General features: G+C 42.8%; 1 protein-coding gene across 5 annotated transcripts in view; it reads right to left on the bottom strand.

Moving 5' to 3' along the window:
• The window catches only part of PCDH11X (protocadherin 11 X-linked), a 1,122,530-nt gene that overhangs the window by 301,447 nt on the left and 798,590 nt on the right, over positions 1-22,493 (bottom strand). The gene's annotated exons all lie outside the window — the stretch shown is intronic.

Genomic DNA, 22,493 nt, shown 5'->3' with positions numbered 1-22,493 from the left:
ATAAGGTGAGATAATGAATTGGAAAATCTTTCTTGAGAGAAATCATCAATCATAGAATCATAGAATACTTAGGACTGGAAGGGACCTCGAGAGATCATCGAGTCCAGTCCCCTGCCCCCATGGCAGGACCAAATACTGTCTAGACCATCCCTGATAGACATTGATCTAACCTACTCTTAAATATCTCCAGAGATGGGGATTCCACAGCCTCCCATGGCAATTTATTCCAGTGTTTAACTACCCTGACAGTTAGGAATTTTTTCCTAATGTCCAACCTAAATCTCCCTTGCTGCAGTTTAAGCCCATTTCTTAATGGTTCATAGTCCATCTGAAAGATGTTTTGAATGGAGTCTTGCAAGGATTAGTTCAGGGTCTAGTTCTGTTTAATATCTTCATCAGGGTCTAGATTCTACACTTATGGGCAGTACACTTATAAAGTTTCCAGATGATACCAACATGGGAGGGTTTGCAACTGGCTTTGGAAAATAGGATTAAAATTCAAAATTATCTGGAGAAACTGTAGACATGATCTGAGGTAAATAGGATGAAAATCAATAAGTACAAATGAAAAAAATACTCCATTTAGGAAGGAACAATCAGTTTCACACATTCAAAATAGGAAATGACTATCTAGGAAGGAGTACTGCAGAAAGGGTCACATTGGATCACAAGCTAATTATGAGTCAAGAGTGTAACACTGTTGCAAAAACAGTAGAGATCATTCTGGGATGAATATTTCCACTCTACTGAGCACTGATAAGGCCACAACTGGAGTACAACTACGTCCACTTTTGGGCGCTACTTTTCTGGAAAGATGTGGGCAAATTGGGAAAAGTCCAAAGAAGAGCTACAAAACTGATCTAGGTCTAGAAAACATAACCTATGAGGGAAGACTGAAATATTTAGTTTGGAAAAGGGAAGATGAGGAGGATGGGGCAGTTTTCACATACAAAACAGATTGCTAGCAGGGGGAATTGTTCTCCTTAACATCTGAGAATAGGACAAGAAGCAATGGGTTTAAATAGCAGCAAGGGAGATCAGGTTGGACATTAGGAAAAAAGACTCTAACTGTCAGGGTGTTAATTACTGGAATGTATTGCCTCGGGAGGTTGTGAAATCTGCATCACTGGAAGTTTTAAAGTGCTGATTAGACAAGCACCTGTCAGAAATTATGTAGATCAGGGATTGGCAATAAAACAGTGGTGGTGTATCAAGAATAGCCCCAGGAAGGCTGCCACTGCTATCTTTACCTTGTCTCCACAGGTATAGGCGATTGCAGCTCCTGTTGGCCCCATATCGCTGTCCCCAGCCAATGGGAGCTGCGGGAAGTGGCACTGACTAGGACACCGCTTCCTGCTGCTTTCATTGGCTGGGAATGGTGATCTGCTGGGAATGGTAATTGCAAGGGATTGGATTAGATGACCTCTTGAGGTCCCATCTAGTCTTGCAATTCTGTTTTGATTTTATGATGTGTTGAACTACCCTGCAGCATATATATGGATTGCTGACAGTGTGATTGATCTACTATTCTTCAGTAGATGTCATCTACTGCAGAGTATAAATTGTGGCATCCAGGACGATCCAAGCATAGAAGATTAGCTATGATTGCTACATGAAACGAAAGCAAAGGCACATGAAGTAAAGCCTGAAATCTTGTTGATTAATACAGCATCTGCTGTTACTGCAAATCCATGTCAGACGCCGTAGAAAATTATGACTGATTTCTTGTGCAGCAAAATACAGGGCTTCACTCAGGATCAGAGCCATACAGTGTTTGGAGCTGTACTAAGACAGTTCCTGCACCTAAAATCTGAAGCAAGACACAACAAATGAGTGCACACTAAACATATTAGTGTGGGAGTGAGAATGAGATAAATTGGATCACAGAGGACCCCTTGAGACTGTTCCCCAGTGAGCTGGCCATAGGGATGTTAACAAACAAACATTTGTGTAAATATGTAACCACTGGATTTTTTAGCAGTTACACAATTACACGGGGGGGAGGGGGGGAGGCAGGAACCAGCTTCCACCTGCTCCCCCATCCCAAAGCCTGTGTTAGAGAGGTGGGGTGGGGTGGGAGCAGGCAGCTGGGCAGAACCTGATCTACATGGGGAGCTGGCTTTAAAGCTGGCTTTTTGCATTTACCAGCTCCCACCTGCTCCCTCCCCCCACTCTGTACCCTGCTACCTCTCTATCAGAGGCAGTGGGGACGAGGTATGGTGGAGCCAGCTTTTACAAGGGGCAGGCAGCTCCGTGGGAGCCAGCATATGCAAGGTTGAGCCAGCTCCCCATAGGCACTGATCGGCTCTTGCCTGCCCACCCCTTGATGCGACACAGCAGACTGGAGGCCTGCCTGAGGCTCCTGCTGGGCTGCAGTCCAGTGGCGGGCCAGATCCAGCAGTTTGATCACCCAAATCCATCCAAGGGCCTTACTTTCCCACCCCACAGGACAGCAATGAAAAGAGCACTAGAACATGCACAACTGGAATTAGCTACATATCCGGTTAGACCTAGCACACAATTAGAATTTCACTAATTCTAATTGGAACGTGATGTTACATCAAAATAATTGAATTACACCCATTGCAATGCAAATAATAAATAAGCACTGGTTCTTCTCTTCATTACCTCAAAAAGGTCATTGACTCTCCCAAGAGGTTAGTACCAAAGTCTGTGTACCAAGATTTTTATGCAACACAAATCTAAGAATGTTTCTTTGTGAATATTTTGCACAGCTCTGCCAAGATTAATTCACACAATAGAATTTCCCCTACTAAAAATCCTATTGAATCTGGAGATAAAATTTGAAAATCAGGGCACTGCATTAGTCAAATCAATAATCTGACCTGATAAGATGAACCCAATGGCTTTTTTGATACGGGACTTGACTTAATGCCTTTTGAAGTCAATTTAACTGGCTCAAAATTCAGATTACAATAGCAATTTCTCCAGTACAATTTGTTTTTCAAAGTAAAGAGAAGTAGATTAAAGTAACTGAGTTATTTCAAGAGTGAAGAGGAATACAAAGATATCTCATTTACCTAGCAATATAGAGAGGAAGCTTGTAAAAATGGCTTTTGAGGCAAAACACATAATTGTTTTGCTTGGTTTGCTTCATCTATATCTTTAATCACATACTATTTCCCTACTTCACTTAAAGTCATTGGGAGGGAAGCCTGTAAGGGCACATTGCAGAGCAGGGCTAAATTACATAGGTTAAATTGAAATAGCTTATTTTGGCTTTTGGCACTGTCTATACAACAGGAAGTCTGAATTAGACCACTGTCCCTCCGACTTCCCTTACTCCTTGTAAAATGAGGGTTATAGGAGTTGGAGTAAGAAGTCGTCCCACTCAACATTATTTTGACATATCAAAATAACTGCTTGATGCGATGTGTAGATGCGGACTATGTTATTTTGGAATAACATCCATTATTCCGAACTAACACTGTTATGTAGACATATCCTTAGAGAAATTGGGAAATGAAAATATTCAGCTAGCATTGCATACATATACCAGGACTAAAATCACTAGCATTATTGATTAAAAGCACTTTTACTCAGCAAAACCCTGCCACTTCCAAGCCATTGTCTATTGGGAACTTTTAGCATTCAATAAAGATGTAAATTAACAAACTGCAGAATTCTTGTTAAGACAGATTGTCTATAGTTATTCATTATTAAATGCATTTCTTGATATGTTTACTAGTTACAGTATATTCAGTAGATGCAAGCAATTATGAGGCTTCCAACTAATCTAAAAGATCAAAAGGCATCACCAGAATTTTGGCACAGTGAGGAAATTCTTCCAAATTCAGAATAATTTCAGGCTTGACTTCTTTCTTTTCTTTTTTAAAGGAAATAAAGGAACAGAACAGCAACCAATGACTCTAATATGTCACTTGGACAGAAGTTAGCCTTAGTACTGCTGATTACCTTGACTTGTGAAAGAATATAAAAGAAACAAGTGGCAAAGACAGTGGTATGCTCAAAGATAACTGAGAAGTGAGAGTTTAAGATAAAATAGGTAGCAGATAGACAGAAGAAGGTCATAAAATGAATTGCCTCGTGGCTCATAAATAATAGAAACATAAATGTCATATGAACTTTATTTTATGGTGTAGGTGGCTTAATAAAAAATTAGAAGCAAAGAAAGGCTTATTGTGAAGAGAAGGCCACCTATTCTCTGTTACTGAAGGCAGTTATTCAAGCTCAGTGACATTCCAGACCTTGTGACACCAGCTTTCAATTGGTTGCGGGTGCCAGGTTCTCAGCTCTTGTCATTTTCAAACAGAATGGACAAGATAAGGGATTGCTTTACTCTGAGTGGCCTGTTTCTCAGTGATAAACCTCTGTCTAATCCATACTAGATTTAAGATACCTAAGATACACTCATCTTCAAGGCTGTCACCAGAATGGAACTCTATCAGCGACTTCAACTTTCATATATTACAGATTCACTTTCCATTTTGATCTATGCCCTTTGTGACTTTTCAGGTTATCGCTACCATCCAGCCCTTGATGCCCTCTCAAACACGGGCTGCCCTGAATTACATTCCATTTACCCAACCAAACTCCAATGCCTTTATTCACTGTATATATGACAGCTAGTCACTGAAAAGGACTTGAAAATACAGAGGGAAGAAACATGCTCTCTCCCCACCTCCTCCCCAAACTGCTTGCTAGAGTGGCGTATTTTAAAACTTTCATAAACCTCAAACTGAAAAAATAGGATTTTCCCAAACCATGTCAGTTTAAGTGATAACATGAATGCACATCACAGTGCGTCTGCTACTAAATCACTGTTTATAGCTGCCAAGGCTCATTTATTATACAAACTACTATCAAGTGTGCAGTCTTTTCACTCAGGTAATGGCAGATTTCTGAATTCTAGGGTGAATCCATTCTTTCTATCTATTTATACACGTGCTATTTCTATTATTTACATTTCACATTAGGGAATAAAGTGGGCAGATATTCAGAAATACAATGATGATGCCTGAAATGATCTGTCTTATCCCAGTATGCAGTCCAGGATATGCAAGAAAATGTATAGGCATACTTTAGAAGAGCAATACAATGTGGATAAAATTATACAATTGACGGAGTGCGTGCGTGTGTGTGTGTGTGTGTGTGTCCGTGTACGCTTTTTTTCTAGAATAATGGAAAATGCATACAGCATATTGAGGCATTATTAAACTATAATGTCAACAATTCAGTGTTTTAAATTTCTTTTTTAAAAAGCAACTCTAATTCTGAATGCTGCTTGCACACACATCTTCTGTTCTTGTAAGTCCAGAATTTTCAAAATGACTAGTGATTTTGAGAGTCTCCATTTCAGGGTACCAAGTGTCACCTTGGCTTGATTTTCTAGAGTGAAAGTGTCAGCATTGTTGCAAAACCAAATCCCTTTAATGAGGCTCAGCATGGGAACTCAAAAATCATGGACCAAAATTATACAGTTAACTCCCAAAAGCTTGTCTCTTGCCTAAGAAGGGATCCATACCTCAAACACATGAATAGCATTACATGCTAATTAAAGTTAAAAAAACCCCCACCTTACCCACAATGCACAGAGATGGATTTGGTTTGGAAAACAAAGGGTCAGACCCGATTTCAATATTTAAAGCTAAAACTATGGGTGCATTGAATCCAAGCCCTGCTTATCCAAACATGTGAGAAATGATGATTAATGTTTTCACTTTTCACCATTTTAAAAAGTTAGTGCTCTATTCATTCTCAAATATCACGAGATGCTGGTAACCTGCCATGGGTCTGCAAACCTTCCAGGCTATACCTCCATGCAGGATATAACCTATTTCTTAGGTCACACCAATAGGAAAGGTATTTTAAAGGGGACATGTGACTCAGAAATTACATGCTGCTGGCTATGCTTAGAAACCACAACATATGGTTGAAGAAAAGGTGAGGGGGAGTGTCAAAAATTTGCCATTCTAATGTACATGATAGAATTCCCAACGTCACCAACTGCTAATTCTTTTCCACAATCTTTGAAGTTCATCTCTCCATCTTGACCCAACTCTAATAAAAATCCAAAACTCAGAGGTTTCACTTCACAAGGATTTATCTGGTATTCTTTATCACTGTTTTGGACACTCTCCACCCCACATGTAATTTAAAATCTCAAAACAAAGCTCAGAACTGTCGAGTTCCTCCTGGTTTCACATTCAAGTCACGTGCACACAAATGTATGTGATTTCAATTCCAAACTGTATGCTGGTCCAGTACTGGCCCTGGTTTTCTCAAATTTTGCAAATCTTTTAAAAATAGCTTTAATTTTCAATTGTAACAAAAACTGAAGGTAAAGGATTCTTATGTTCGTAGAAGTTTTCTTGGGAAAATTTCAGAATTCTAGCTAAAACCTTCCAACAATTTTAAACATTCCAAGTCCCTGCCTACCTCTTATTATAATAAGAATTTTTACCTAGCATTCCTTTTGGAAATCATCCTAAATCAAGCTGCTTTATTTTCAGGATACCTGTAGGGCATTTCTGATCAATCAGTTATACCAGTCACACCAACAAAAATAGAGGAGGTGGTTGAGGCACTGCACATGATGAAATATCCTTTGTTCACAAAATATTTCATAACTGACTTCTTGTAATACACTATAGTTTTTACTGAACATATATGCTATTCATATGCAGTAATTTTCTCCTGTGATTTGAGTCCCTAAGAGACCTTTTCCTCTTAGGCAGAACACATCTTATCCAGAGTTCTGGGAGAACACTTCATAGAGATCTCTGAGATCCAGCAAATTCTGTTTGATTGCATTTCCTTGCTCAGGTTACTTTATTAGTCAGGTAACAGTTTTACACTCAAGCTGGCCAGGACAAAGGGAGTTTAGATACATTATTCCAAATTATGTCACACACTGCACAGTTTATACACATTTCTCCTAGCTATTAACCTCTATATTTCTTGAATGTAGTTGGTTTGGACATCATACTGCTCATGTAAGGATCAGTTGCTTTGCAGATAATGTAACGACCAATTACTTAAGCCCTCACCTTACCTATATTTCAGCCTCATCAGTTCAGGGTGTTCACATACATCTCAAAAAGCCTGGAAACATCATTTTTAGCACGTAGCCTCACACTCTTTTTTACAGTTTAACCTTGCATTCAAATCAAGCCATATGCACGTTTACTCATGCCCAGCAAGATCTATGACTACAGTTTGCAATTTAGAAAGGCACAGCTAAAATATTTTGCAAATCCTATTTAGCTTTCAGCTGTATAACCCCTAATGCCCTTAAATGTATGCCATCAAGATTTAAAGTTATATTATTAAGCGAATACAAAGAGATATATGCATTTAAATGAGAATATTCCACCTACCTTGATTTTGATCTTTGCCAATTTCCCACCTTTTAAATCAAATATCCAACTACTGATTATCCTTAGTGTTTCATATATATATATGATTCATGGCAGCAGTCTCAGCAGGTCATCAAAAAGGTTGGCATTTCCCAAAGTAGTACAGTATAGTAGTCAGCCATTACATTCTCCCACCTACATACAGGCTAATTAGATTAAAGGTAGAAGATCAGTCAAACTCTACTAGCTCAGAAAGATTAATAACTTCAGCCCTCTGTGAATTAATTATTAGTGTACAGCCATAGGATAGGCAAACCCAATATAACAAAAGGAGAGGGACTCAGACAAACACATGTGGCAGGCTGGGACAGCACTGAGATTTATTATCTTTAAATTACAAATGACAGCATTTCCCCCTTTGTCTCAAATACAGTGCTTTATTAGACCTAAATGCTATGGCAACTTGATATATTCCCAAAGACAATGACAAATGTCAATGTTGCATTTCAAAATGGTTGTAGAATTAAAAGATGGAGCGGAGATGATTTAAAAAAAATAAAACTACGACCTTTTGGTCAGTTGTTAAATGCTCTTTCACCAAATGCTACCCCAACTACAATGATGTCACTTCTGATGATTCTGAATGTGAAATGAATATTTACAGTGAAGCATTTCCTCAAAATCCAAACCTGTCTGGAGTTTTAAAAAATAGTGTGAATTAGAGATTTCATTATATTGAGGATATTTTCCCTCTCTCCAGCTACGTCTAAACTGAAAGCTTCTTTCAAAAGAAGCTTTTCCGGAAGAGATCTTCTGGAAAAACTTTTTTGAGAAAGCGAGTGTCTACACAGCAAAAGTGCAACGAAAAAGCTATCTGCTTTTTTGAAAGATAGTGTATACATTGATTGGACGCTATCTTTCAATTTAATTGTGATTACTGTGGACAGAGTGGCCACCAGGGCACCTGTGCTTTTTCCTGGAGGCCTGTTGTTTTGGAAAAACACTCTCTTCAGCATCCACACACAAACCTCATAGAAAGGCTTATTGCTGCCAGAAAAACCCCTCCATTCTTTCAACTCTCTGTCGAAAGAACGCAATAGCAGTGTGAGCATAAGTGTAGCTTTTCCGGCAAAATGGACATTTTTCCAGAAAAACTCTGCAGTGTAGACATACCCTGAATCTAATCTATTCTACCTATCTGATGTCTCCTCAGATCTAGCTCATATTTATTCCTTCTTGAAAAGATACCCACTCCATTGATCTGGGGAATTATTTGCATACCCATCATCTAAGTACTCCAATTTTCATTTGCTCTCTTCCTGTGGTTTGTCACACATGAATATAACTGATAAGCTGGTACACCAGCTTTCACTGAAATCTAGACATAATTACCACCGTGGCCAAAGTTGGGCTCACTGTAAATCTATGACAGTGTGATGGTGGCCAGTGTTCACTACCCTCATACAAGTAGCAAAGCGGTACTCAATGGCAAAACAAGAATTACGGTATTCTGGGGTATGTCTAGACTGCATCCCTCTGTCGGCAGAGGGATGCAGATTAGGCAGGTCGACATTGCCAATGAGTCAGGGATTTAAATATCCCTTATGCCTCCTGCAAGGAGGTTTACAGAATCTGTCAAAAAAGGCTTTCTTTCTCAACAGATCCTCCTCTAGACTGCTGCTTTTTGCCAAAAAAGTGCTAAATCGGCAAAATGCAGTGGCCATTTTAATGTAAATTAGGCACAGGATATTTAAATCCCTGCTTCATTTGCAATGTTGACCCTGCCTAATCTGCATCCCTCTACCGACAGAGGGATGCAGTCTAGACATACCCGTGGTGGGCAAATCTCAAAAGCCTACTCAGTAAGCTCATATCTAGCAGCTGAGAAAGGTTTTCAGGTGAATTTCAGTTTTTGAGGCCTCTTCATTTTGATGCATGATTAGAACAATCCTCATAGCAAACACGCTTCTCAAGTGAGCGAGCCCCTCACACAGAGCCCACCCAAAGATCTGTGCACACTTTGCTCTACAAGACTTTACATTATTTGGAAGTGGATCCCTTATCCAAAATAACAGTAGTGGAGAACAAAACAGGCTAATTACTTCAAACTGGCCAAAAAAAAATATACTAAGGCTGCGTCTAGACTGGCATGATTTAGCGCAAATACTTTTAACGGAAAAGTTTTTCTGTTAAAAGTATTTGCGCAAAAGAGCACCTAGACTGGCATGGATGCATTTGCGCAAAATACATGTGCAGTGTAGGCAGGCGGCAAGTTTTTGTGCAAAAGCAATTGCTTTTGCACAAAATCTTGCCAGTCTAGATGCAGACTAAGGGTATGTCCACACAGCAAAGTTATTTCAAAATGAATGAAATAACATTTCCTAGAAATTAATTCAAAATAGCGGAGCGCTTATTTTGAATTTGGTAAACCTCATTCCACAAGGAATAACACCAAATTCGAAATAGCTAAATCGAAATAAGTGCTGTGTAGATGCTTATTTTGAAATAGGGGGTCTCCAGCCCTTTCCAGAGTGCCCTGATAGCCACTCTGGGCCAGACCAGGAAAACTCCTCTCCTCCCTCCCAGCCCCACAGCCCTTAAAGGGGTAGAGTCTGTTTGGCCACAGGCCCTGTGCCAGCTCCAGGCCTGCCAGCCCAGAGCCCACAGGCGCTTCCCTTGACCCAAGTGCCAGCATGAGCCAGCCAGCCAGTGCCAGCCAGCCCTCCACTGCTCCCCAAGAGCACTCTGGCAGCTCCCAGGAGCCTGCCAGGGGCTGTAAAAGGAGGGCGCCTTCCTGGGAGACAGGTGGGCCTGCAAGACCCCCAACCCTGAGCTTCTCCTCCCACTTCCTCCCCTTGCCTTCCCTTTCCAGCTCCCCCCTCCAAGGTTTCCCCCTCCCCTCTCCCACCCTAATTCCCCCCTTACCCCAGTTATGGTCAATAAAGAGAGTTTGTTTTTGGAAACACGTGTTTTTATTTGACATCAGGAAGGGGGGTTAGGGAGGGGAAAGTAGAAGGACATGAGGGTAGAATAAGGCACAAGGCCCCAGTGGGGAACCCCAGGGAGACTTCACTCCTCCTCCAGGTGGAAGTTCTCCTGCAGGGCCTCCCGGATACGGATAGCTCCTCAATGGGCCTCCCGGCTGGCAACCATGCAGGGCTGCACATAGAGGTTGGCAGGTTGACAGGAAAGACTCCCCCTTCCTTTAGCAGAAATTATGCAGAACACAACACGCTGCCACCGCATGCGGAATATTCTGCTCAGATAGGTCCAGGCGGGTGAGGAGGCATCTAAAACGGGCCTTCAACCGGCTGAACACCCCCTCCACCATGATGCAGGCCCTGCCGAGCTTGGCATTAAAGGTCTGTCGGGAGAGGTTGAGGTGTCCCGTATAGGGTTTCATCAGCCAGGGTTGTAGGGGATAGGCCACATCCCCCACCCAGGCACACGTCCATGTTCCCAACCCTGATGTGGCGGTTGGGGAAGAAAGTCCCAGCGTGCAGCCTTTGGCACATAGAGGAGTTGCAGTAAACCTGGGTGTCATGTGCTTTGCTGGACCAGCCCACGTTAATGTCCACGAACTGGCCCGGTGGTCAGACACAGCCTGCAGGATGACCAAGAAGTGTCCCTTCCTGTTGATGTACAGGGAGTCCTGGTGGTCCGGGGCACGGATGGTGATGTGCATCCTGTCGATTGCCCTCCCCCACACAGTTGGGGAAGCTCAGGGCGCCAAACGCCTCGATCAGCACGTCCACATCAGTGAGGTGGATGACTCTGTGGAGCACCACTCTGTTGATGGCCTTGACCACCCGCAGAGGGACACACAAATCCGAGAGTCACTGGGGTACCAGGGTGGCTGAGAATGTTCCTTCCCCACCACTGCTCCATGCCCCCACTCCCAGAAGCAACCCCCCCCCCCCTGTAATCCTGGCCACCGTGGGCAGTCCATAGTGTGGGTGGGACAGACCAAACCCTCCCGTGGAGGGGACTTGCACCACCTCCCTCCTTTTCCCTAGGGCCCCACAACCCTTCCTTACACCCTCGCTCCTGGCACAGTGGCTGAAGATTGCCATACCTGCATGAGCACTGCTCCAACAGTGGATCTCCCCATGCCAAACTGGTTCCCCATGGATCAGTAGCTATCTGGCATGGAGAGCTTCCAGAGGGCGATGGCCACAAGCATGTGGAGGGGAATGGCGGGCCTCATGTGTGTGTCCCGTTGCCGCAGAGCAGGGGCGAGCCACTCACAGAGCTCGAGGAAGGTGTCCTTCTTCATCCTGATGTTCTGGGTCCATTGTTGGTCTCCCCAGTGCTCCAGGACGATGTGCAGAAAGCGCAGCCAGGCTTGCAGCAACACGTCCAAAAGAAGCATGAGAGTGCCCAGGGCAGATCCAGGTCCATGGTGCTGAGTTCTGTGGTGTCCCGAGTCAGGGCAACCAAAGCAGGCAGAGACAAAAATGCTTTGCTGTCCCTCAGCGAGGTAGGCATGCAAGCAGGGAACTGAGAACTGGCTGTCCAGGGGGGTCCCTTTAAGCACAAGCCTCAGATAGCCTCAGGCAGCAGCCACACAAAGGAACTCCTGACCTGATGCCCTACCGGAAGTGGTTTCAGCTGCCCTTAAATGCGATTCAGCATCCAATCAGTGTGGACGTGCTATTTTGAAATAGCAGAACACTATTTTGAACTGCATTTTGTGTGTAGACGCGTTATTTCAAAATATCTTATTTTGAATCAACTATTTCAAAATAACCCTGTAGTGTAGACATGCCCTAAAAGACCAGGTGCCTCTAGAAAATATACACCAAACAAGAAAATCCACCTGAGACCAATTGCTTGGCTTAACAATATCTTAAAATCAGAAAACATTAACTACAGGGGGAAAATATAACCCTAACAACTAAATACAGCTGCGAAAAGAATGAACTATGATCAAGCAAAAGTTCCACAACTGTGGGACCCAAAGGAAAGAGAGACACTGCATGATGGGTGGTATAGAGCTTCTAATATGCTAGGGATTCTAGGAGACTTCACAATGTTGACTGTCTTCAGTGCTATCAAATGTTCCATGGCTCACAAGCACCAACAGAAATCTATCCACCAGAGACCTTCAGACAGGTGGTCAATTCACTAACAGTTGGATTTCTGATATTTACAGTGCCTGGATCTCCTGAGACTCTAGGAAATAAAACATTTCTGATGCTTCCTGTTTCTACTTTGAACATATGTGTCATGAGAACAGTCTCATCCACACTATTTCTGCTTTCAATCCAAGCCAGGATTGAGGGGCATGACAATGGCAATTTTTGGGGAAGACAGACAAACTTTTTCAACCCCGTAAATGAATGTGTCTTGCTTGAGTATGGGTTGGTTAATATTTCATTAAGATGGCTTCATCTTTCCTAATTACAATGGAAGCATCCCCATTCATTCTTAATCAAAATTTTAAAAATAATAAAACAATTTTTATGGTCTCCCTATTACTCATATCTTAGGTCTGAATGCATTTTAGGATGAAAAATCTGGTACAGAAGTCCTGACCCATTGGACATACTTAAAACTACACTTCTTGTCCATCAGTACAGTAGGATGAGCATGAATAATAATTTATTGGGGGGCAGGGAATAGAAGATCTTTTCAAAAGTGGTTGTAGAGTTAAAAGGCAAAAGAGATAATTTTTGAGAAAAAAAATCAACTACAACCTTTTGGTTGACTGTTAAATGCTGTTTCACCTCAGTTGTATGTCAAATGCTACCCCTACTGTAGTGATGCCACATCTGATGAAGATTTTGAAGGTGAAATGAATATTTACAATGAAGCATTTTCTCAAAATCCTACAACAAAGAGCACATTCCTGTTGGGATACACCAGACTCTATTCAGCAGGGGAACAAGAGACCCAATACCATCCACAATCTCTTATCTCAGCATGAGCTGACATCCACCTACGAGGACGGTTTTACTTACAAATTCTAAAGAACATATTTCAGCAGCAAAGTGTTTCTAAGCATCAGACATAAAATGTGGCCATTTTCCCCCATGGCTAGACAATTCACGTTGATTGTTTGCTTTCAGTTTCTTCTGCACACCTTCACCAGATGGATTACAGGTGGATTACAGGATCTTGTTACTAATTATTCCAGCGGGTATCAGCCACCACTTGCAATAGCTAAGGTTGCAAACCAGTTGCCATTATTAATCCCTGTATTCACAACGTAACTTTATGAAACATTCAACCTTTTAGACAATGTTCAAAGTGGTTAATGTTCTCTCAACACGGGTGGGATTTTAGAGGCATGCTCCTCGAATTGGTGGAATATAGAATCATAGAACATTAGAACTGGAAGGGAGCTTGAGAGGTCATTGGGTATGTCTACACTACAAAGTTAATTCGAACTAACAGACGTTAGTTCGAATTAACTTTGATAGGAGCTACACTAGCGCTCTGCTAGTTCGAACTTAATTCGAACTAGTGGAGCGCTTAGTTCAAACTAGGTAAACCTCATTGTACAAGGACTAAGCCTAGTTTGAACTTACTAGTTCGAATTAAGAGGTGTGTAGCCCCTTAATTTGAACTAGTGGGAGGCTAGCCCTCCCCAGCTTTCCCTGGTGACCACTCTGGCCAACACCAGGGAAACTCGTCTGCCCCCCTCCCGGCCCCGGACCCCTTAAAGGGGCATGGGCTGGCTACGATGGCCGGGCCAGGTGCAAGCCTGCCAGCACCCAGCTAGCAGACCCTGCACCTGGCATGGCTCGAGCCAGCCACCCGATGCCCCCCAGCCCTCCCCCTCTTCCCAGGACCAGGCTGGCGGCTCCCGGGAGCTTGCCCGGGACCGCAAGAGGCGGGCACCCACCTGGTCTAGTGCGGACATCGTGGACCTTGTCCAGGACCGCCGCACTAGGCACAGGAAAGTGGCTGTCTAGGGCAGGAGAGCTGCCAGCCTGGCCACCCAGGAGCAGGTGTACATGAAAATCAAGGTGGTCCACTGAGACCCCCGACCCTGAGCTTACAATGGCCGTACTGGGTCAGACCAAAGGTCCATCTAGCCCAGTAGCCTGTCTGCCTACAGTGGCCAACCCTAGGGACCCTGGAGGGGATGGACCGAAGACAATGACCAAGCCATTTGTCTCATGCCATCCCTCTCCAGCCTTCCACAAACTTTGGGCAGGGACACCACCCCTACCCCCTGGCTAATACCACTCCATGGACCCAACCTCTATCACTTTATCTCACTTCTTTTTAAACTCTGTTCTAGTTCTAGCCTTCACAGCCTCCTGCAGCAAGGAGTTCCACAGATTGACTCTTTGCTTTGTGAAGAACAACTTTCTGTTACTAGTTTGAAGCCTGCTACCCATTTCTTTCCTTTGGTGTCCTCTAGTCCTTCTATTATGGGAACTAATGAAGAACTTTTCTTGATGCACCCTCTCCACCCCACTCATGCTTTTATAGACCTCTATCATATCCCCCCTCAGTCTCCTCTTTTCTAAACTGAAAAGTCCCAGTCTCTTTAGCCTCTCTTCATATGGGACCTCTTCCAAACCTCTGATCATTTTAGTTGCCCTCCCCTCTACCACCCTCCCTCTCTTCCCCTCTCCCACCTCCTTTTCCCAGTCTCCCCCAGTTTTGTTTAATAAAGACAGATTCTATTTTTGACCACACATTTTCTTTATTTTGTACATCAGGAAGGGGGGCTAGGGAAGGGTAAGTGGAAGGAGGTGAGGGAGGAATGGGGTACGAGCCCCCGATGGGGAGGACTGGGCTGGCTCTGCGGGCTTCTGGGGGTGGAAGCTCTCCTGCAGCCCCCCAATTGCCCTCTCTCCCCAGATGGCAGCCTGCGGCAAGTGCAGCCGGATTGATGGCCGAGTGCTGTGATGTGCCCAGTGTGGGCACTCAGGGCACTCCAAGCCAGGACTGTTTTGCAAGCGGGGCACCCCTGAGAACTGTCTGTCCAGGGTGGGGGTCGGGTCCCTTTAAGCACAGCCCTCGGCTAGCCTGAGGCAGCAGCTCCACGGTCTAAGTCCTCATCTGATGCCCTGCTGGCACTGCTTCCGGCCATCTTTAACCCCGGTTCAGGGTCCACTTAATGTGGACATGCTAGTTCGAATTAGCAAAACGCTAATTCGAACTTGTTTTTTAATCTGGATGCGTTAGTTCGAATTAGCTTAGTTCGAATTAATTAATTCAAACTAAGTTAGTTTGAATTAGCGCTGTAGTATAGACATACCCATTGAGTTTAGTCCCCTGCCCTCACAGTGGGATCAGCACCATTGAGATCATATCTGACAGGTGTCTGTCTAATCTGCTCTTAAATATCTCCAGTGATAGAGATTCCACCTCCCTAGGCAACCTCCCTAGGCAATCCAGTGTTTAACCACCCTGACAATTAGGAAGTTTTTCCCAACGTCCACCCTAAACCTCCCTTGCTGCAATTGAAGCCCATTGCTTCTTGTCCTATCCTCAGAGGCCAGGGAGAACAATTTTTCTCCCTCCTTCTTATAATACCCTTTTAGATAATTGAAAAGTACTATCATGTCCCCTCTCAGTCTTCTCCTTTCCAAACTAAACAAGCCCAATTCTTTCAGTCTTCCCTCATAAGTCATAATTTTTGTTCCTCTTCTCTGGACCTTCCCCAATTTCTCCACATCTCTCTTGAAATGTGATGCCTGGAACTGGACCCAATACTCCAACTGAGGGCTAATCAGCTTAGAGTAGAGCAGAAGAATGACTTCTTGTTTCTTGCTTACAACACTCCTGTTAATGCATCCCAGAATCATGTTTGCTTTTTTTTGCAACAGTCATGCTGCTGACTCATGTTTAACTTGTCATCCACTGTGGCTATGTCTACACTACTAAGAAAAGTGAGAAAAATATACACAAATTGCGAAGTACAATTTGCGTATCTTTTCCCACTTTTCTTCCAAAAGAGGTTTTTCCAACATTTGGCCTGTCTACATGGGGCTAAATGTCAGAAAAAAACCCTCTTTCAGAACATCTCTTCTTCATGAAACAAGGTTTACAGGGATGCTGACAAAATGCACCTGCTTTTCCAACAGTTTTTCAGAAAAATTGACACATTTCTTGGACTTGGCAGAGTTTTTCTGGGATATCTCTGGTATCCCAGAAAAGCTCGGTAGTCTAGACGTACTCGCTGACCCCTAAATCCCTTTCCAAAGTACTCCTTGCTAGTCAATCACTTCCCATTCTGCATGTGAGAAACGGATTGTTCCTTCCTATGTGGAGCACTTCACATTTGTCCTTATTCAACTTCACCCTGTTTATATCAGACCATTTCTCTAGTTTGAGCAACTCCTTCCTTCAGCTGCTTTTGCATTAAAGAAAAGTAGGGGAAGAGACACCCCAACCTCCTGACTCAGCCCGGAGCTTCCTCCCACACCAAACTCCCACTGACACCTGGCATGCCACATCCTCTTCCACATTCCTACACCCTATCCCAGCTCAGAACCCCTCCTGCACTCTGCATCTCTTGGCCCCAGCTCAGAGCCTCTGACTGTACTACCAGCCTCTCATCATTGGTCCAACCCTAGTGCCCACACCCCCAGCCCAGGGCACATACTGTATCTCTCATTTTAGCCCTATATCCCAGCCCTGAACCCCCCTCACAAACCATGTAGAGAAAAGAAAAATCTAACCAAACTGTTTTTACAAGGCTATAGAAAAACTGGATGAAGTTTGACAATTGATGTGGAGGTGATCTACACTGAGCTATAGCACATTTGCTTGCTGAAAGAGAAACAAAAAGTTATAAACAACTGAAAATAAAACAGCTGTTAAGCATGCTTACAGTGACCATATGTTCTACTTTGGCCAGGACAGTTCATATTTTAAGCCCTGTCTATGCCTTTCCAACTGTTTTGGAAAAACTGGGCCACTGTCTTGTTTGCTTTTGCCAGCTGATCATCAGTTGTCAAGAGCAAACTGGAAAATGACAGTTTTGGCAAGAAAAGTGGTGTGCAATCAGTAGTGGGATGCATAGGAATGTGCAGGGGAGGGGAGGAACAGTAACAACAACCTCACGTGGGAGAAAGGATCAGGCCAGCGACTCAGGCTAGGCGGGCCCCACACATGGACATTGAGTCAGCTCCTTGAGGAGGGCCTAGGGCCAGTGGAAGGGAGGAACACAGAGCTTACAGGTGCCTGGTTTACAACTGGATTACCTGTTTCAAATGGAACACTGGAGGTTTTGGTTAGCACAGGCCACTATAAGTCCAGTCAGCAGCACAACAGAGCTAAGGCAGCTTCCCTACCTATCTCTATGTGGCACCTGGAAGCATGAACCTGTGACTGCAGCTCCCAAGTGAAAGCATGGCCAGGGGAACTACACACACTGCCTGCACCACAAGCACTAGCTCCACTCTCTATTGGCCAGGAACTGTGGCCAGTAGGCGATGTGAGGTTGGTGCCTGTGGGTGGAGGCAGTGCACATCACAGAGAGTTGCGTGACCCTAGGAGTCAAGGAATGTGGCACCACTTCCAGGAGCTGACAGTGACTGCCATCTGGAGCCAGCATCCCTGCCCCTCCCCACACATCCCAGCCCTCTGCCTCAGCCCAGAGCCTCAGCCCATTCCAAACTCCTTCCTATAGCTAGCATGCCACATCCCCTCTCATATTCCTATGCCCTATCACAGCTCTGAACCCTTCCTGAATTCTGCATCCCTTGGTCCTTGCCCAGAGCCTCTTACTGCACCTCAAACTTCTCATCATTGGCCCCATCCTAGAGCCCACACTCTTAGGACAGAGCGCATATCTCTTCCTATACCCCCAATCCCACGCCACAGCCCTGAATCCCCTCACAAACCCTTAGAATGGGAGTTGGCAAAAATCTACTTTTAGAGTTACTAACACTTTTCATGATAAAAGATCCTTGCTTAACACTTTCCATTGTTTGCAGCGAGCTTTCGAAATTCAGCAGGTAAAAAGCTTTGGGGCTAAAGTTCCTTTACTTTGTCCCATAGAATTCCACAGGGATTTATCTGAGTTAAAAACTCCCTAGTGTCCCTTAGGAAATTTTAATCAGCAGTGGCAAAATACCCCATGTCATAGCCAAAACAGCAGTACCACCATAGTACTGCAGTGAGAAGCCAGGTTCTTGGCAGAACAGCTGTAGCAGAAGGCCGAGAGAGACAAGCCCAGCATGCCAACCTCACCTCTAGGGAATGATAAATACTTTTTTTTCCATTTCCTGACTTTAAGTGTGAGTTCATAACATTGCATTAACATTGTTTCCTTCATGTAATAGATTGTAAATCAAATTGTAAATCTCTATTACATTTCTTCCTTACAACTTAGATTCACAGCTAAAGACATGCCTCTGCTTAAGTGTTGTGAGAGTCAAAGAGGGAAAGATTTTTTTTTCAGAACAGTTTACTATTTTAAGTAATTTATTCTCAGCAAAGGCAACAGATTGGGCATGTTATATATTGAAGTGAAAACTGAAAAAGAAGTTGCATAAGTTAATTTTGTTGCTCTAGGATAACATTTAACTTCCTCTAACAGTTTACATGCCTGTTTATGCTGCTATTGACTAACACAACAGAGTTTATTGGCATCTGCTTTGCATTATGAAGCACTTCCAATACTGTATGTTACTCCAGAGTTCCTTCTTGAGTGAAAAATTATCCTAATGGAAACCAAAGAGCTTTAACTAATACTTCTCCAATTTTTAAATGTATATGTAAAAGGACACTGAAAATATGTTTTTATTTAATATTGTATTCTTGTAATACTTCCCATCTTCCCCTCCACCAAGAAATCTGAAACCAGAAACAATTTCTTCCAACATTTGTTTTCTATGATCACATTTAATTATTATAGGGTTCCTCATAAGTCTTGTGCCTATGAGGAACAAAACACTTTTGAAAGAGTGAGTTGGGGACGTACTGAATCTCCAATATTTTCCAGGTGGAGTTAATCTTAAGAGGATCTTTTGCTTCTTTCAACAAATTGCATCAGTCATTTTGTTGTAGCTAGTAAGTTTGATATTAATTCTGTTTCAATTGATATTGTTGATATTTTAGTAGGAGGCTCAATAATAAGGCTATTAGCCCAATAGATCAACTGATAACTTTCAACTGGTAATTTCAGTGCTTATTTGTCTTAAATATTTCCATTTTAGGACAGGGCTTCCAATTACTAGCATCGCCCTTCACACCCATCTTGTTTCATATTTATTATTCTGTAAGGGTACATCTATACTGCATGCTTATTTCAAAATAAACTCTTGTGGACTTTTTCCCGAAAAAGCTTATTTCAAAATAGCATGTCTACACTAAAGGGAAGCCTCAAAATTAGCCCAAGGCAGGCTTCTCAAATGTGGATGTGCTACCTCAGTTTAAAGCCCCAGGAAGCTCTGGGGAGAAATTACTTTGAATAGCCCTGGGGAAGAGCTATTTCGAAATAGCAGCAGTGGAGCACTCACATTGCTGTTCCAAAATAGCTATTTTGGAATAAGCATTATTCCTCATGGAATGAGGTTTACAGATTTCAAAATAAGCCATCTGTTATTCTGAAATTATTTCAAAATAACGGCATTGCTGTGTAGATGCTTGCATTATTTTGAAATACCATCAGTTATTTCAAAATAACTGTGCTGTACAGATGCACCCTATGAGAATCAATGATTATTTAAGAATACATTTCTTTAAAAGAGAAGAAAAGCACCAAAGAGCAACACAAAGGAGAAGCAAGAGCAAGCAAATGCCTGTGGATATAACCCTGTTGCAAGGGACATTTGTTACTTGTGATAGGGATTTTAATAAATTCTGGGTCAGTTCTAACTATGCAGTTTTATTAAAGGCTTTTCACATTCACAACTAGAACCCAATATTCTGGTCAATGTTTCAGATTAAGAAAGTCCCATTACTATAACGAGGTCTTGAGAAGGAATAATTGCCATGCTCCTCATTTTATAGTAGTCTCAGCCACCTGATATACTAGTGCTTCATTTTACTTCATATTCTTACTTTTTAACTTTAGCCTTATGTCTGTTCCTGAAACAAACTGGGCGGTGGTTGCTTCACCTTTATCAGGCCATTCTGAAATAGGCTGAAAATTAAACTTGTTTGGTGGAGTTTATGGACATGTGACACATTTTGGCAAAAAACTACCCAATTCTTTGATAACAAATTAGTTGGTCAGCATGATATTTCTCACATATTTATTGGGGCATACACTTGCATGGGTCTGGTTGTCAGAAGTCACCGATCTGGTATCCTGACAGGTCTCTTGCTGTGTCCAATGATGATAACTGTTTGGCTACCTGCGTGTGCTCCTCTGGTGTGTTGTGCCTGCTTTGCACAAGTAGCAAACATAGCAGATTCTAAGAGAGCCTCCAAACATCACACAATCAGATAAAGATCAAAGGTGCCTGGCCAGGTTTATTGTAAATGAACTACAGTAATAGCTTCCTCCCTGGATCAGATGTCTACAAGTAGGCTAAGAATGTGTGACCATGACAATGGACTTGACTCAGTGGCATGGAATTTGCCACTGCCCCTAGGTTGGACAAAGACAGCTCTCTCAGGGTATATTTTTATATGTAGGTACAAACAAGTTACACATCACTCGTGACATATCAGGTCACCACCCTCCGATGTTAGACACCACCCATCACCTTGTTCATGGAGGTTTGGTCACTATCTAATCATGCAGTCAGTTTAGACCGTGTCCTGAACTTGGATCAGCACGACTGCTATTTGTGGGGAGTGTGTTGGTACCGAGCTGTTTCTTCATGAGGTGTTCTGTTACGACCCCTCTGGAAAGTGCTTCCAGACAGTGCCTGGTACCAGTTAATGTTTTCTACCATTAATCCTGTTCATGCCAGATTTTGTTAGCAGAGCCTGCTTCTGCTCACAGCTTCACTTTGCTTTTGATTTGCAAAGTCTTGACCATTGAGCCTTGGCATTAGGCCTTGCAAAATGCCTGTGATAACACATAGTTTGATTTCAGGTCCTCATCTTAGTATAGTAGGCTGCAGCTCACTTTGTCAGATGCACAAAAGCTTATGCCCCCAATATATTTGTTAGTTTTTAAGGTGCAACAGGAGTCTTGGTTGTTTTATTGAAACAGATTAACACAACTACATGTCTGACACATGGTATTTCTGTGGCTCTCAATGCTACTGTGATACAAGTTAACTTACAGCAATGAGCAATTTCAATGATAAACATGCCAACCTTGTTTCCAAGGACACTTTGATATTTTCTGTTGTGTAAATACACAATGAGGTTGCATTGCCTGGCTCTAGGTATTTGCATCAGATACATGCCCTAGCAGTAATAATTACAGGATGCACAAGCAGCTGTGCTCTTCAAACCAAAGGGGTGATGTCACACTGCATCAATTGTATATGGTAGTTAGGTTATCGAAAAAGAATACAAGTTAGAGGAGAACACATCTTCACACTTCAGAAACACTAATTATTCATGGTATCAAGTTTAAAACTGAGCTGTCAGATAATTAGGCAGCTCTGAAACAGGTGACTAAACTTTCTGCAAACTTCACACTCAAAAAGACATCAGGTGTCTGCTCATTCTCTGCATAGTGAGATGTGTCAATGGCATACAGTTGTCAGTGTGGATATTATTAGACTCAGACTGACATTTCAGAGGCTTCCTAAGTGATCCATTTTTCTTCTGATCTAAAGCTGCGGAAATTGGGTTCAAAAAAGAGCAACATATCAACCTGAACCTCATTTTAAGTGGCAAAGGCAGCATCTGTGCACTTTTGCCTAACGTAGTGATTTCTCATGCATTATTTTCACTCTGATGTCCTGTGCAGTCAAGTCAAGGCTAAGAGTGCACCTCTCTTCTGTGTCTAATACTTTGGTGAAGTATGAGTGAAAAACAGGGTTGAGTGTATAGTAAACAAAAACATGAATATTAATTCAAATTTGAAAATTAATTTCATTTTGATCGTGTGTGATGCCTTTCATGGTTATGCTCTGAGAAAAGCTGAGCTCTGTTAGCATGAATACAAATAAAAGTGAATTCCAAGCTCAAATCATTCAAGGACATCCAAACAAGGAATACCTCAGCATTGTTTTGAAAACCATGTAAATCTATGTAAACAAGCCATCACATTTGCTGAACACGTCAGCTACTGAAGATGCCCAGTTAATTGTTCATGAGCCATTCATA

Source organism: Pelodiscus sinensis, chromosome 13, assembly GCF_052426305.1.
Source record: "Pelodiscus sinensis isolate ZL-2025 chromosome 13, ASM5242630v1, whole genome shotgun sequence".
NCBI lineage: Eukaryota > Metazoa > Chordata > Testudines > Trionychidae > Pelodiscus > Pelodiscus sinensis.
The sequence above is the reverse complement of the archived record's forward strand: the minus strand, read 5'-3'. Positions and strand labels throughout refer to the sequence as shown.